This window comes from Musca autumnalis, unplaced genomic scaffold (genome assembly GCF_047663935.1).
Source record: "Musca autumnalis isolate F117 unplaced genomic scaffold, ASM4766393v1 scaffold_1, whole genome shotgun sequence".
Lineage (NCBI taxonomy): Eukaryota > Metazoa > Arthropoda > Insecta > Diptera > Muscidae > Musca > Musca autumnalis.
In genome coordinates this window covers 325,152,236-325,167,191 of record NW_027411644.1, presented here as the reverse complement: position 1 = coordinate 325,167,191, position 14,956 = coordinate 325,152,236, and the positions used below count along the sequence as shown (strand labels likewise).

The following is a 14,956-nucleotide window of genomic DNA, read 5'->3' as shown; positions in this document are numbered from 1 at the left end:
TTTACCTTTACATTTTACTTATTGCGATTTTATAGCCCACAAAATATCACAAAATACAAACAAACAACAAATCTCTACTTTTACTCCTTCTCGTCTAACGGTAAATGCAAATTTGGAATAAACAATCTTGGTTTTTGTTGTTTTGGAGTGTTTACTTCCATATTGCGAAGAAAAAAAAACTCAAAAGAAGAATGTCAAAAAATTGAATTCACATTTGCGACCAATGCACGATGGGGCCGATGATATGTTTTTGAGGCAAAAAATCACAGGGGCAAGCTAGACCTTCAAAATTTCGTGCAGATGTTTATAATCGGCCTAGCAGCTAATCTGCCAAATTTGGTTGATATCGGTTCATATATAGATATAGCTCTCATATATATGTTCGCCCGATTTCGAGTAATTGATGGACCAAACACGAAAATTCTGTCCAATTATGATGATATTTGGAATATGTGGCGGAATTTGGACTGGAAATAAGTTTGCCAAGTAATTTTGAAATCGGTTCAGATTTGGATATAGCTCCCTTATATATTTTCGCCCGATTTGAGGTATTTCGTGCAACAAACACGCAATTTCTGTCCAATTTCGAAGAAATTTGAAACGTGTGACAGGATTTGGTCTAGAAATATGTTTGCTAAATTATATTGAAATCGGTTCAGATTTGGATATAGCTCTCATATATATTTTCACCCGATTTTAGTTATTTGGTGCAACAAACACGCAAATTCTGTCCAATTTCGATGAAATTTAAAATGTGTTAAGAAATTACGTCTAGAAAAAAAGTATGACAAATTATATCGAAATCTGTTCAGATTTGGATATAGTTCCCATATATATTTTCACCCGATTTTAGGTATTTCGTGCAGCAATCTTATATATGTCCAATTGTAATGAAATTTAAAGTGTGTGACGGAATTTGGTCTAGAAAACATTATTGAGACATCATATTGAAATCGGTTCAGATTTGGATATATCGTTCATAAATTTTCTCTGTCGAAGTTAATTGTTTTCTCAATTTAGTTCGTTGATACCGAACTTCCTTGAGAACATAGTTTAAATATTTTTCTTTTGACATATTGGACGAAACAGAGGCGGCATGAATCAAGGGTTTGGTATTGTTGCCGTGTTCATAGCAGACTTCCGAAGCAAGTTTTCTTCCTTCACTATAATCCACATTAGGGCGCCCTCTCTTCTTTTTATCATTACCTTGTTCTAGCGTAAATACTGTGTCGCTAGCTAGCCATAAGCTTTCAAATTGTAATACACGACTTTTTGACCTCCAATTTTTATCCATTTTTGGTTAAGGTGTGCCCAAATATTATAAATTTGCTTTTTAACTTCCGTCATGAAGTTGTCTTTGACACCTCGATTAAATTTTGCAGAAATCCATTCTATAAGGTGTTTAGGTTTTCGCTGATTTTCTAACCAAAAATTAAAAATATCCAAATTTTTAAGTTTTACAAAATCTGGAAGTTGATAATTTTTTTATTCGCAAGTATACGCAAAAATTCTTTTCAAAATCTGTTAGCCGACATTGTCACCTTTCACCAGATACATATTTTTACGAGAAAGCACCCTGAAGCCGAAAGTTCTACTCCAAAGAACACATGGACGATACCACAGACTACATCAAAAACCATCACTTACTGACACAACAAATTATTGACCACATCTAATATTACATTTACACTTTTAATAATAATCTTAATTTACATAAGATTACCCGTATTTTCCATTTTTAAAAAATAGATAATATCAACAGATCTAGTTTTGGCGCCAAAATACTTAAATTGTTTAATTACGACTGAATGTCAGAAATAAACGGAATCATAATTATGACATCTTTGACAGCTTTGCATGTCGCCGTGGGTCGTTGCCAGATTGTAATTTTTTGGTTTTGGAGGTTTGAAAGTGTTAAGAATATAATTCCGTTATTATTTGATTTCAATCGCTGACTTGAAAAAATGACTTTTTGCCTCAAAAACCTGCCATTGGCCCCATCGTGCAATGTGCGACGGTGAGCGTTGAACACCCAACCCTAAGATTTGTAGTCGTACACACTAACTACTCACAACTTAGTAAGGAGTGATATATGTAGTTATTTTTTACATTACTGTGCAACGGGTTAAATAATGACTAACGGATCCTAATTTTTGTTGGGTGATACTATCGTCTTACAGCTGCCATGAGACGAAACATGAGCTAGGTGTTGGATTTATGGTAAATCGGAGTCATAAAAATCTCGTCACCAGATTCACTCCGGTTGATGAGAGAACTGTCACTCAGTCAGTCTCATCTGCACCCATGCCCCGACCGAAGAGAAAGATGAACAGACCAAGGATATATTCTACGAGCGTCTAGAGAAGAGAGAGCCTCCACTGGCCTGGCCATGACATTAAGATTGTTCTAGAAGAAGCTGCAAAAACATGCTAGTGAACAGAACCCAGTTCCAACACGACATACACAAGGCCACGTGGATATCCCTAAATGAGAAAACAGAAACCAGATCGATAATGTTGTGATAGACGGAAGACACTCTAGTGTGTTAGGTGTCCGATCGATTCGGGTAGGAAACATCGATTCGGACCATTGCACAGCCAAGGTTCGCACTTGTTTAATGTTGCGGCAGAAGTGTGATCTAACACAGTACGGAAGCTGGATGTCGAGAAGCTACAAACACAACAGATAGCACAAACCAACTCTGAACTGACGCACATGTTCCTTGTCCGATAATGTGGAAGAGCAGTGACAAAGAATAGCCCCACTCACTTTAAACTGGAGCAAAATCTGTACTTGGGTACCAAAAAGCACCACATAAACATCTGTGGTACGATCAGGAGTGTCGTAAGGCTACTGAGGCTGCATTAATTTCGGAGAATGTACCGGGATAATCCTGGGGGAAAATAGGGTGATTATATATCCCTGATGAAAATAAGCTATATATTTTGTGGAATTTCGGTGGAGCGGGGTTTGAAAATGAATTTGATAGACAATGGTGGTTTGGTCTCCGACCCGAGGCACTTATTTGTGGTCTTAAGACCCGACAAACACTTCCAGTTATGCTATTGCAGCAGATGAAATCAGTTTTTGGCGGTATGTTAAAATTCCATACCGACATCAACATTTCTGAAGATTTTTTATTTATAGTCACTAATTAGCGATGCAAGAAAAATATAATTGATGATTTAATAAAAGGTAACATAAAACAAGGGCCAGCAACGCGGACCGACTTACAAATGGAATAATTTGAATTTCAAATGGAATAATTCGAATTACAAGTGGAATAATTCGAACTACAAATAAAATGTTAGGAATTACAAATAAAATTCTCGAATTACAATCAAAATAATTCGAATTACATCTGAAAAAGGTGTAGTAAAACGTATCGGGTTATACGATTTCGTTGGTTGGGTCATGTCAATAGGATGGATAAGGATATCCCTCCAGAAATGCATATGAATATGATGTTCTACATCCCAGGGGAAGTTCAAAACACCCATGGAAAGACCAAGTTGAAGCTGATATCACAAAACATGACATCCTAAACTGGAGAGGTAAATTAGAAGATCGGAGCGTACAGAAATCTATTCATAGTTCGACTTACGGAACTTAACGTTCTTCTAAGAAGAAAAAATGAGATAGTGTCCGAACGGATTGAAGTAGGTTGATACAATTTTGGTCAAATGTTTTGTAGGTCAATAGAACTATTGGTACTGGTGGACCCTCCACCATAATATGGAGGGTATAATTAAATTTGTCATTCCGTTTGTAACACATCGAAATATTCGTTGGATGCCCTATAAAGTATATGTACATATTCTTGATCAGGATAAAATTATAAGTCGAAATAGCAATGTTCGTCCGGCTGTTGAAATCAAGATACGGCTTGCAATTTTTAAGATACAGCATTATAATTTGGTACAGAAGTTTCTATTACACCTAGGATGTTTGGTATTGAAAATGGTTTCAAGGCTTGATATAGCCCCCACAGAACGGCACCTCCCGGTTTTCGGTATTTTGGAGGTTTTACCCCGATATTCACCGAAATGGCTGACATTTGGTATTTAGTCTTCGTTGGGAGCATACAATTTTCCACCTGAAATTTTTCGGTATAGGTCCACATCTTCATACAGCCCCCATAGAACGGAACCTCCCGATTTTCAGTATTTTGAAGGCTGCGGCCTCACCAAATTGGCTGAAATTTGCTATTTAGTCTTCGTTGGGGGCATGAAACTTTCCACCTGAAATTGTCGATTTATGTAGGTCATATATGATTCATATAGCTCCATAGAACGGCATCTTCAGATTTTCGGTGCCTCGCGATAATTTAAGTGCAAAAATCAGCAACTGTACCTAGATTTTTACACTACACTGTATTGTTAATAAGCCCTTTTATAAAGTAAAAGTTTTGTTTTCGGCTAATAAACATAGACTAACTAGCTTGTCAGTCGGCTAGTGTAGCAGGTTGTTGTTTGGAAGAAGAAGAAACACAGTTACTTACTAACATGGTCTGCATTACGCCACGATATAATTTTCCCTTTATGTATATGTGTGTGTGACCATATTGCACATAAAGATACCCTGCAAACATTTTTTCAAATTTTTAATCGCTTAAAGATAATCTGCGATTCGCGGGGAAGATCAATTTAATCGCGGAAGAGCGCGCCTAATGATAACCTGCGAATCGCCGACATAAAGTAACTGTGTCCGGGAAGCGAATCGCGAGGAAGAATCGCAGATTAATCATCTGGAAGATCTTCAGAAGATCAACATGTAAAGAAAAATTAAAAAAAGAATAGAACAATTGTTTTTTTGTTTCTTTTATTTGTTGTTTAGTTTTCTGCTTTTCTTTTCTGCTTTGTTATGGTTTTTAATTATTCCTTTATGTTGTGGTTAATTGTTATAGGCACTGTGTACTCAGTACTGTTTCCTCAGTCAATATGTTGTCTTTTGGTTAAACTTTGCAAAACCTGGACATGTGTGGTTTGTCAATACTCATAATATTATACGTGCCATTTATATCAAAGTTCTGAAGAAAGTGTATATGTGAATTATATGCAACAAAATCAAAAATTTTAGTAACAATCATCTGTTGCTCTTCCAGAAGAGTCTTCTGTGATTCCCAACGGCGATCATTTGAAAAATGTAAGAAAAAAATGTAAACAATCACCCAATGATCGCCGTGGGGAATCACAGAAGATTAATCTAAGCGAACAATCTTCCAAAAATTGAAAAAATGTTGGCAGGGTACCGAGATACACATACACCCGTACATACATTAACATAGGTGTCCACTACACGTGTGTGTTTCTTTACTCAGCAACAGTGTATACCACCACCACCACCACCTACCTACTTACCTACCTTTGACTAAATGGCTCAAATCAAAATCGATCGTTTATTGATGGTTGATTGTGACCATGGTGGTGGTGGTATTGGGCTATTGTGGTGTTGTTGGTCTCAGTTAGTTCGTAGTGGCTAACTTCCAAACCAAAAAAAAAGACAAAATTAAACAAAAAAACCAAATCGGTCAAAAAGCAGCGACAGGTGAAAATCACATGGTGGTGATGATTGCGTTTGTCAGTAGGTTGGTCGTCGGTCGTCGTCTTCAGTTATTGCTTTTGCTTCGTTACTGGATAGATGGGTGAAAAGAATCAACAAATTATTGGAATTCCAATGCTCGGCTAGCTCTGCTACTGCTTCTTCTTCTTTTCCTTCTTTATTATTGCTTTTTTGATCATTTTTAATTTTGTTGAAATTATATGTCATCGATTGACTGTCCGACTGACTAACTAACTGGCAGGTTACTTGACTTTGCCGCCCCTTTTTTATTTGGGATTTATATTTTGGTGCGTTTATTACAAAATTGTTGTACGATGTACATACATAATATTTTTTTGTTAATATACTTATAATGCGAGCGAAACTTTTTAGTTTTTGCCAAAAAATGCAATTAATTTTTTAACCTACTTCTTGGTTGTTGTAATGGTATTGAAACTATATTTTTATTTGATTAGCCTCAACACAATTACGGGTTTCTGGAGGCTATTTCGATATACATACATATGTACATATATTGATTTTACTTTAAACGAACTATTTCATAAAAAGTCTAGAAGGAAATGGAAAAAAACTGACAGAGATATGCCCTCAGAAATTTTCGTCTATTAACATTACCGTCTAAGTCGGGTTTTCTGATATTGTGACCACTTTTGGGAGTATGAACTTCCCGATTAAATCTCGCAAGTATGTGAAGGAGGTACCTGAAGGAATGGATCGACATAGTTCATTTTGGAAGTACATCTTATTTTGGGGTTTTGAGGTTTTGGACCACTATGTCCGGAGGCATGGAATTGCCCACGAAAAACATAACATCGCTGTAAACAGGATCACAAGGATTAGCGTCGGTATAAATTTCCCAAAGGATCTTCGAACAGATCCTAAACTCCACATAAACAAAAATGTAGAACTTTTGTGGGGGAGGTATCGTACGTAAAGACGGCGTTACGAAATAAGTCCCCAATGAAATAAGTCCCCAAACTGAAAATGAAATAAATCCCCAAATTTGGGGCGTTATTTCATAATGAAATAAGTCCCCAAAAATTTAAATGAAATAACTACCCAACGAAATGAAATAACTCCCCAAAATAAAATGAAATAACTCCCCAAATTTGGGGACTTATTTCATTATGAAACAAGTCCCCAATTTTAAAAATGAAATAATTTCCCAAAAACTTTCATCGATTGTTATGTTTTTTTGTTCGTATGCAGCAAAAATAGTAATTGATAACATATACAGTTATACAACATCAATTAAGATACAAATTTTCTAGGAACAAAGGCCACTTGAAGGCGTTATTTTGTTCTGCAATTGAGTTATTTTTCAAAGATTTTATTTTCATCTGAAAAACAAACTTTTCGAATTTCCTCTTGGGAAATATTTACTTTTGATACCACATTTGTACACATAACGTTTCTCTCATATATTATCCAAGTTAAAAAGATTTGCACCGTTATCTTAACGTTTTCCAATAACTCTGTTGACTTATCTATTTCTTTGAAATATTAAGAATTTGAATGTAAATTGTTTTGTTGTGAAAATAGGTTGATATTTTGGTATGAAACAAAAATTCGCGCGAATTTTAGTTTCATACCAAAATATCAACCTATTTTCACAACAAAACAATTTACGATCAAATACGATGAATGGTAGTACGAGTAGTTGTTTGTGGGAAAAAGGACGTGTCTTGGTTTCAAGTTAAAAATTCGCGCGAATTTTTAACTTGATACCAAGACACGTCCTTTTTCCCACAAACAACTATTCGTACTACCATTAATCGAAAACGATTTACTTTCACAATAATATTTCCCTATGCTTTTAGTTATATATATTCCTTCTTCATTCTAATGACTAAGCTCCATATATTTTTGTTAAACAAACTTTCCATCTTCCACATTCACTCTTGATTTGCAACCTTTTATGTTGCAAATGCAGGTGTTGTGTGTAAATCATTTTTGGAATATATAATACCTTCGAACTTTTTTCTCAGCGGCAATAATTTCGCTTCCATACTGATCAGTAGACGCTCTTCAAAAAACTACTTGATAAGCAATAACTACATGACAAAGCACAACGACTGCGTGGTAAGTCCAGTGGGATATAATTTGCAATTTTAGAAAAATTAGATAAGTCCCCAAATTAATTTTTGGGGATTTATTTCATTTCTAAATTTGGGGAGTTATTTCATAATGAAATAAATCCCCAAATTTAGAAATGAAATAAATCCCCAGAAAATTGAAATAAATCCCCAAAAATTTAAATTATAGTTGTTGTTGTTTTGTGTATAAAATTTTGGGGACTTATTTCATTTTCAGTTTGGGGAGTTATTTCATTGCGGACTTATTTCCTAACGCCGTAAAGACCGATATGGACCATTTTGCGAAGTTAAAATACATTTGGAAAAAAATATTAGGAAATTCAAAGTTTAGATCAAATCGGTTTTTCCGTTCAACAGATATAGAGTGTATCTTTTTATCGAACAGTTTGGAACCGATATGTCTCATCTTTGAATCCGTTCGTTCACTACATACGGTGTTATAGGGGTTTTAACAACTTTTGGGCCATTTTCTCATTATTTCGATGAGGCACATCTTGCCCGTATGAAAGTGTATATAACCCTCGTTAGCATAAATGCTGAGGGTATAAAAAATCACACGGTAGGCTTAGAGAGGTTCTTTCCTGTTTTAACTGAGAACCGCATGTTACTTAAAGTCTTCTTGGTAAGTTGTGTGAAATGCAGACGTGACATAGAACACCTTTGTGCGGATGAGGCTATCAAAACCAGCCTTATGACCCGACAAAAAATTAGCGAATAACACATTACAAAATAATGTAAACAAGTTACTTAATCAAGCTAGTGTATTTAGCTGCAAATTAGAAGTTCGCACGTTCAATTCCTGCAATAGACAAAAATGTTTGTTCGTATATTATATTCAGTTCTCTGGTTCCTTCGTCTTCAAATTCAAGAATTCGGCAACCTGGACTGACTGCGTCCATAAAAACAAGGTAGGAGGGTGGGGTTAGCTGGACAGCCAAACAATGAACGTTTGAGCAATGTCCGTCCGTCTGTCAGGATGGCGGGAGCGCACGATAACTCTCGAACGGATAAACCGATTCGGTCCAAAATTTGGCTTTCGCAATATTTCGTCCAAACTTAGTTTTAAGTTCGAAGATGGGTTATATCGGTCCACTCCTTCCGGTACCTCCCCCACAAAAGTTCAAAAATGTTCGGACAATTTGTGCGCGCTATAACTCTTGAAGGGAGTAACCGATTAGGTCCATACTTTGTACATCGTGAAATTTCTACCAGACTTAGATGAGGTGGACTCAATCGGTCCACTCCTTCGGATACCTCCCACACAAAATTTCCGAAAAGTTCACCTGTTCTCGAATCTCTTTGATTTTTGTTGTAGCAACTTGTATTCACTGCCCCGCTTACGACGGAACATGTCTCATTAGGGGCAAGTCTATACTTCCTGAGAAAATAGCCTGAAAGATGCAAAAAAAAAACCCTGAGACACCGTGTGTAGTGGTTGGAGCGCAAGACAACTCTCGAACGGATCAACTGATTTGGTCCAAAAATTGGTTCGAACATAAGCCATATCGGTCCACTCCTTCAGGTACCCCCCCCCACAAAAGTTCAAAATGTTCGGAAAAATTGTTCGCACGATAACTCTTGAAGGGACGACCGATTTGGTCCATACTTTACACATCCTAATATATCTACCAGGTATAGATTAGATTTGAATATGGACTATGTTTGTTTACTCCTACTCCAATTTAAGACCTGCTCTCGAATCACTTTGATTTTTTGGAGCAACTTGCATTTGCTGCCTCAATTACGGCGGTAAACGTTTTTTAGGGGCAAGTCCATACTTCTTGAGAAAATAGCCCGAAAGTTGTAAAAAACCCTATGGCAACGTATGTAGTGGCTGGAGAGCACGATAACTCTCGAACTAACCGATTTGGTCCAAAATTTGGCCTTCCTGATATTTTGTCATACTTTCAGTTCGAAGATATGCAATACCGTTCCACAACTTCCGGTAGTTCCCCCGAATATTTAAAAAAAAATGTTACTTAAATGGTATGTAAAAATATTCCTCAGAATAATTCACTCACGAATTTATAAGAAATGTGAAAGCGTCATGGGCATAACGCAATTTGGCTTCAAACAATGCATGGGAACACGGGAAGCACTTTTCTCTGTACAGACACTGGTTCAAAAATTCCGAAACGCAAAAAAGGATGTTTTCTTATGCTTTGTTGATTACGAGAAAGCCTTTGATACAGTGCAGCATGATAAACTGATGGAAATTCTTGCATCCATTGATATAGACCAAAAAGAGATCCAATGTATAAAGAACTTGTACTGGCACCAACCAGCACAAATAGAAATAAGCGGAGAACTGACGGAAACCATCATTATATCTAAAGGTATCAGGCAAGGATGTATTCTTTCCCCTTTACTCTTTAACATCTACTCTGAAAAAATATTTCAAGAGGCTTTTAGCAACGTTCAAAAAGATATATATATTTAAACGGAATGTTCCTTAATAATATAAGATATGCGGATGATAGTATGCTTGGACTGAAATATCTAATGCATCAACTATCCACGTACAGTCAATCTTACGGGCTAAAAATTAATATGCGAAAAACTAAATACATGATAATCTCCAAAAACAACAGTTACAATGATATCACGCTGCAAGTACAAGACGCCTACATCGAAAGAGTAAAGAGCTTTAAATATCTTGGATTTAATATCAACGAGAAATGGGATTGCTCAGGAGAAATTAGAAGTCGCATAGAAATGGCAAGAGACGCTTTTTATAAATAAAAAAAATTGTCAAGTCATGATATTAATCTCACAACAAAGCGACGATTTATAAAAACATATGTTTGGTCAGTTCAGCTATATGCCGTTGAGACATGGACTTTAAAATCAGCAGACATAAAAAGATTAGAGGCATTCGAAATTTGGATATATAGGCGTGTACTGAGGATATCATGGGCTGATTTCATACGAAATGCCTAAATCCTGAGAGAAATGCACTGCAAGAGGGAGTTGATCGATTTGATAAAGAGAAGGAAGACAGTATACCTAGGACATATTATGAGAAACCCCAAATACAAATTGCTACAAAATATAATACGAACAACTATTGCTGGCATACCGGAAAGAGGAAGAAAAGAAACTATAGACAACATCCAAGCATGGACGGGAATTCGGGATTCTGTAAGACTTCTAAGTGATTTAAAGGTATTTAAATTTAATCCGCTTCAATTTGCACATTGATTCTTGTGTTAATAAAGCTAAATCGTTATTGGGTTTTATAAAACGTTGGTCTAAAGAATTTGATGACCCATACGTTACGAAACGTTTGTTTGTTAGCCTCGTCCGCCCAGTTCTGGAATATGGTTGCATTCTATGGAGCCCTTATTACAAATCATACTCTGATAAGATTGAGTCGGTTCAAATCCAATTCCTACTGTTTGCCTTGCGTGGTCTGCACTGGGACACGACCGCGCTACTCCCACCTTATGAAAGCCGTTTAATGTTAATTGATCTTCCTACTCTTGAAAAAAGAAGATTTACACTAAGAGCGCTATTTTTTATTAAACTGTTACGCGGCTTAATTGACTCTCCGTACTTGATAGGAGAAATAAGATTTAATGTTCCTTCACGTATAACCCGTAATTTCTTGCCAATTAATTTGCCTACTGTGAAAACTAATTATGAAGATAATAACCCACTACGTTCATTGTGTGACATATACAATAACATCTATAATACGATACCTTTAACTAAATCATTACATACTTTAAAAAAATTAATATTGCATTCATAATGTATAAACAAGCAGGTTGCCAATGCTCTTTAATGTAGTATTAACATTTTTAGTAACTTAATTTAGAATCTATTGCTCTGTAAACTGCTTGTGCCTGTTAAGAACCCTTCAGCTCAGCATATGTATATCTACAACTCCCTCTGCGGAACAGTAGAACACAGCTAATGAGCAGAAACTATTTTTAATTTATATCTATCACCCTCGTTCATTCTAAAAAATTGAGCTCTGTTTAACGGCAAACTACATCTCCCTCAGCGGAACCAGTAGTATTCAGCCTAAAGATCCTTTAATGTAAATACATATTAATTTCCCTAATTAAATTATGTTGTTGTTCTAGTTTGTAATTAAATTTTTATATCGGCTGATATAATTTGTAGCCGGTAGTTTTATCCCCAACTAACCCGCCATTGACCGGTCCATGGTGTGTAAGTGCTCCCTACGTAAGGGGAGGTTGCCCCCTCGGTCGGCAGGGGCGGGTGTGAGTGGCGTGGGAACGAACGATAAAAAAAAGTGATGCTAAAGACAGGGATGCTTTGCAGAGATCCTGAAAAACATATGAAATTATAATATCTTAAGCATATAATTAGTTTTTGCAATATTGTTTTGGTCGCCTATAATACGAAAACCGAATTGGCAAATAAAGTTGGGTCCAAAGTTGGGATTTCCTAATAGTTTGTCCAAATTTAGTTTAACTTCTAAAATGGAGGTACATTAGGGTACCTCCTCCACAAAAGTTCAACATTTGTGTTTAAGTGCAGATTTAGGTCTGTTCGAAGATCCTTTGGAAATGTATGCGGATGCTGTTCGTTGTTGTCCTGCTTCCATGTTTCCTGGCATACTAGTTCATAAGTTATACGATGACCCACTGAAATGCCAAGTGGGCGCGATATCTATCAAAAAGATATGACTCCCAAAATAAGATCCACTTCCATACTGGACTAGGTCAGTCCATTCTTTTAAGTACCTCCCTTGCAACACTTTTGAACTTTAATCCTAATCCATATTTTCGTCGGCAAGTTCAAAGGTTCAAAGGCTACAAAATAATAAAAAGATCATAAATACATTCGATCTGACGGTAGATGAAAGTTTCAATTCACATAGGCTGAGGGTATATCTCTGTCAGCAAAGCTGACTGATACCATTTTTTCAATATTTGAGTTTTTATATGTTTTTTTTTTTTTGAAAAACAAAAAAGTTTTTTTAAATTGTTTTTCATTTTTGTATTTTTATAAATTTTAATAGGGTTTTATCCATATTTAATATATAACAAAAATTATATAACAAAAACACTCATATTTTCATGAAAAATAGTAAACAAACTCAAAAGTTGAACTTTGACCTTGAATTCTTCTAGAACTACTACCAACTACCGTTTTTTACCCACAAACAAAAAATATGAAAATATTTCTATCCGTTCAAAAGTTACAGAATTTTGAAAAAAAAAAAATGATTCAGAACCACTGTGCGCCGTGGGCTTCCCAAAGTAGTACTTCGGGGAGGTCATTGTCCAATGGAGATGATGTCTACGTCACTCACACTGTATTAATATTCAGGATTATTCTGAATGAAAACTCCTCGTTGGTATGACTCTCTGCCGTTTCAACTTAAAGGAGAGAGTGAGAAAACTCACTGTACGTAGAATGACCTACATTATCTTTAAAACGGATCCTCCCTATTTGAATTATTAAAAAATAACGCATTAGTTTCAATATTATTGAGGATAATGTTTTGTTATTACCACGTAATGCATTACATAATTATAAGATATTTGTTAATACAGGATGATTAATCTCGAATTATTTATTTATTCTTTCAGATATATTTTGACTACATATAGGTAAGTGGAAAACATGTTATTAAAATTAGTTATTTATTGTTTAGATTTTAAACCTATCGTAATCGAAATGCGATTTTTTATTTAATTCCTATTTAATTTGTTTCGTCTCTCCTTGAAACGAAAAGTAAGCAATGCAATGCTTTCTTTGGCCCCAAATTTCGATTTCAATGTCACTCGATAATTCAGTATTTTTTTAATTTTATTTAAATTTCACTATTAACCTTGAACTTATGCCAGTATCGTTTATCAAATCATGAGAACTGTTTGACAATTTCCTAAATGCATACGCATTTCAAATGAGCAAAATGTTGTGATTTGCTAAATATTCCTGTTGATTGCTTGGCCCGAATCGATGTTTGTTTTGGTTAATTAATTGTTAGCACATTGTTAAACATATTTTAAAATAATATTGTCACTCCCTTTTAATTTGGCAATGAACAATTTATTTTCTTTCAATTGCCTACATTAAAATGTAACAGTTTGTTACCTACCATAGGTCGTTTAGGTCTTTAAACTTTAAGTGTTTTATTGACACATTTAATATTGTTTTTTTTTCTTGATATAAAATTAATTTAATGATTGGAATTTTATTGGAGATACATATTAAAATAAATGGAGTTTATATTTAGGATTTTTTTGATGGCGCTATTTTGATTTTATTTGAATTTGAAATTTTTATTTTTCGCCTTGGTTTTAGGGTTGAATGATCCTATATTTGATTAGCAAATTTTTTTGTTAGACCTCTGTTCTTTTTTTCATATCCTCATGCCATAAGATAAATTATTCACAACTTTTTTTCGAAACTCTGGAATGCCACCCTCATTATTTATTCCTTTGCTAATTTGCCTTTGCTGTTGTTCACCATCACAACCATTCATTTTATATTATTTATTTATTTAGATTTTTATTACACTTGTGATATGAAATGTATACAAAAATAGACAGATAGATGGGGTTTAATGACAGCTGGATAGTTGGATAGATAGATAACCTTCTCACATGCCTAATTCATATGTGTTAATTTCTTGAGTACTCTCATGAAATTTGCACGTTTCATTACAAAAATTCATAGCGCACGACGCACGCACCGAGGCACTCACTCACATATCTGCCAATATCATCTTTCTGTGGGCGAGGGATATAATTGTGTACAACGACATACACATTGGTAGATTTACATACAAATTTATATAGAATAATAAATTTTCAATATTATTGTGTAGTTCGTAGAATATCCCATAAAGGTGTATTTGAAAATGAAGTTTGTGTGGCCTTCGTAGATCACACCTTTGGTACAAAAGATAATTTTTTGTACCATCCAGAACTGGACGGGTTTTCTTTAGGAAGCTGAACTTATGATTGACTTGGGTATATACACAGAAAAAAAGCCACTGCGGATATTTTGATTAAAAGCTTTATCACCATATTTTTGTCGAATGGCGATAAAATATTACGAATATAATGGGAAAATATTTATCAAACATGAAAATGTTACTAGAAAGCGATCAATAAACGATTTCAAAATGGCTGAAATTTGGTACGTAGTCTTCTTTAGGGGTGTAAAACTTTCCCCCAGAATTTTGTCGGTATCGGTCCACGCCTTCATATAGCCCCCATAGAACGGTACCTCCCGATTTTCGGTATTTTGAAGGTTTTAGCTTCATTATCCTACTAAAATAGCTGAAATTTGGTACGTAGTCTTCTTTA

At 35.2% G+C, this 14,956-nt stretch overlaps 1 protein-coding gene across 1 annotated transcript in view; it reads left to right on the top strand.

Annotated features, from left to right (window-relative positions):
• Positions 1-14,956, top strand: part of LOC141390113 (very long chain fatty acid elongase 7) — a 124,621-nt gene that overhangs the window by 24,893 nt on the left and 84,772 nt on the right. Inside the window, exon 2 of the mRNA XM_073962689.1 lies at positions 13,229-13,249. The gene's annotated coding sequence lies outside the window, so the exon portion shown is untranslated. The remainder of the gene's footprint in view (positions 1-13,228; positions 13,250-14,956) is intronic.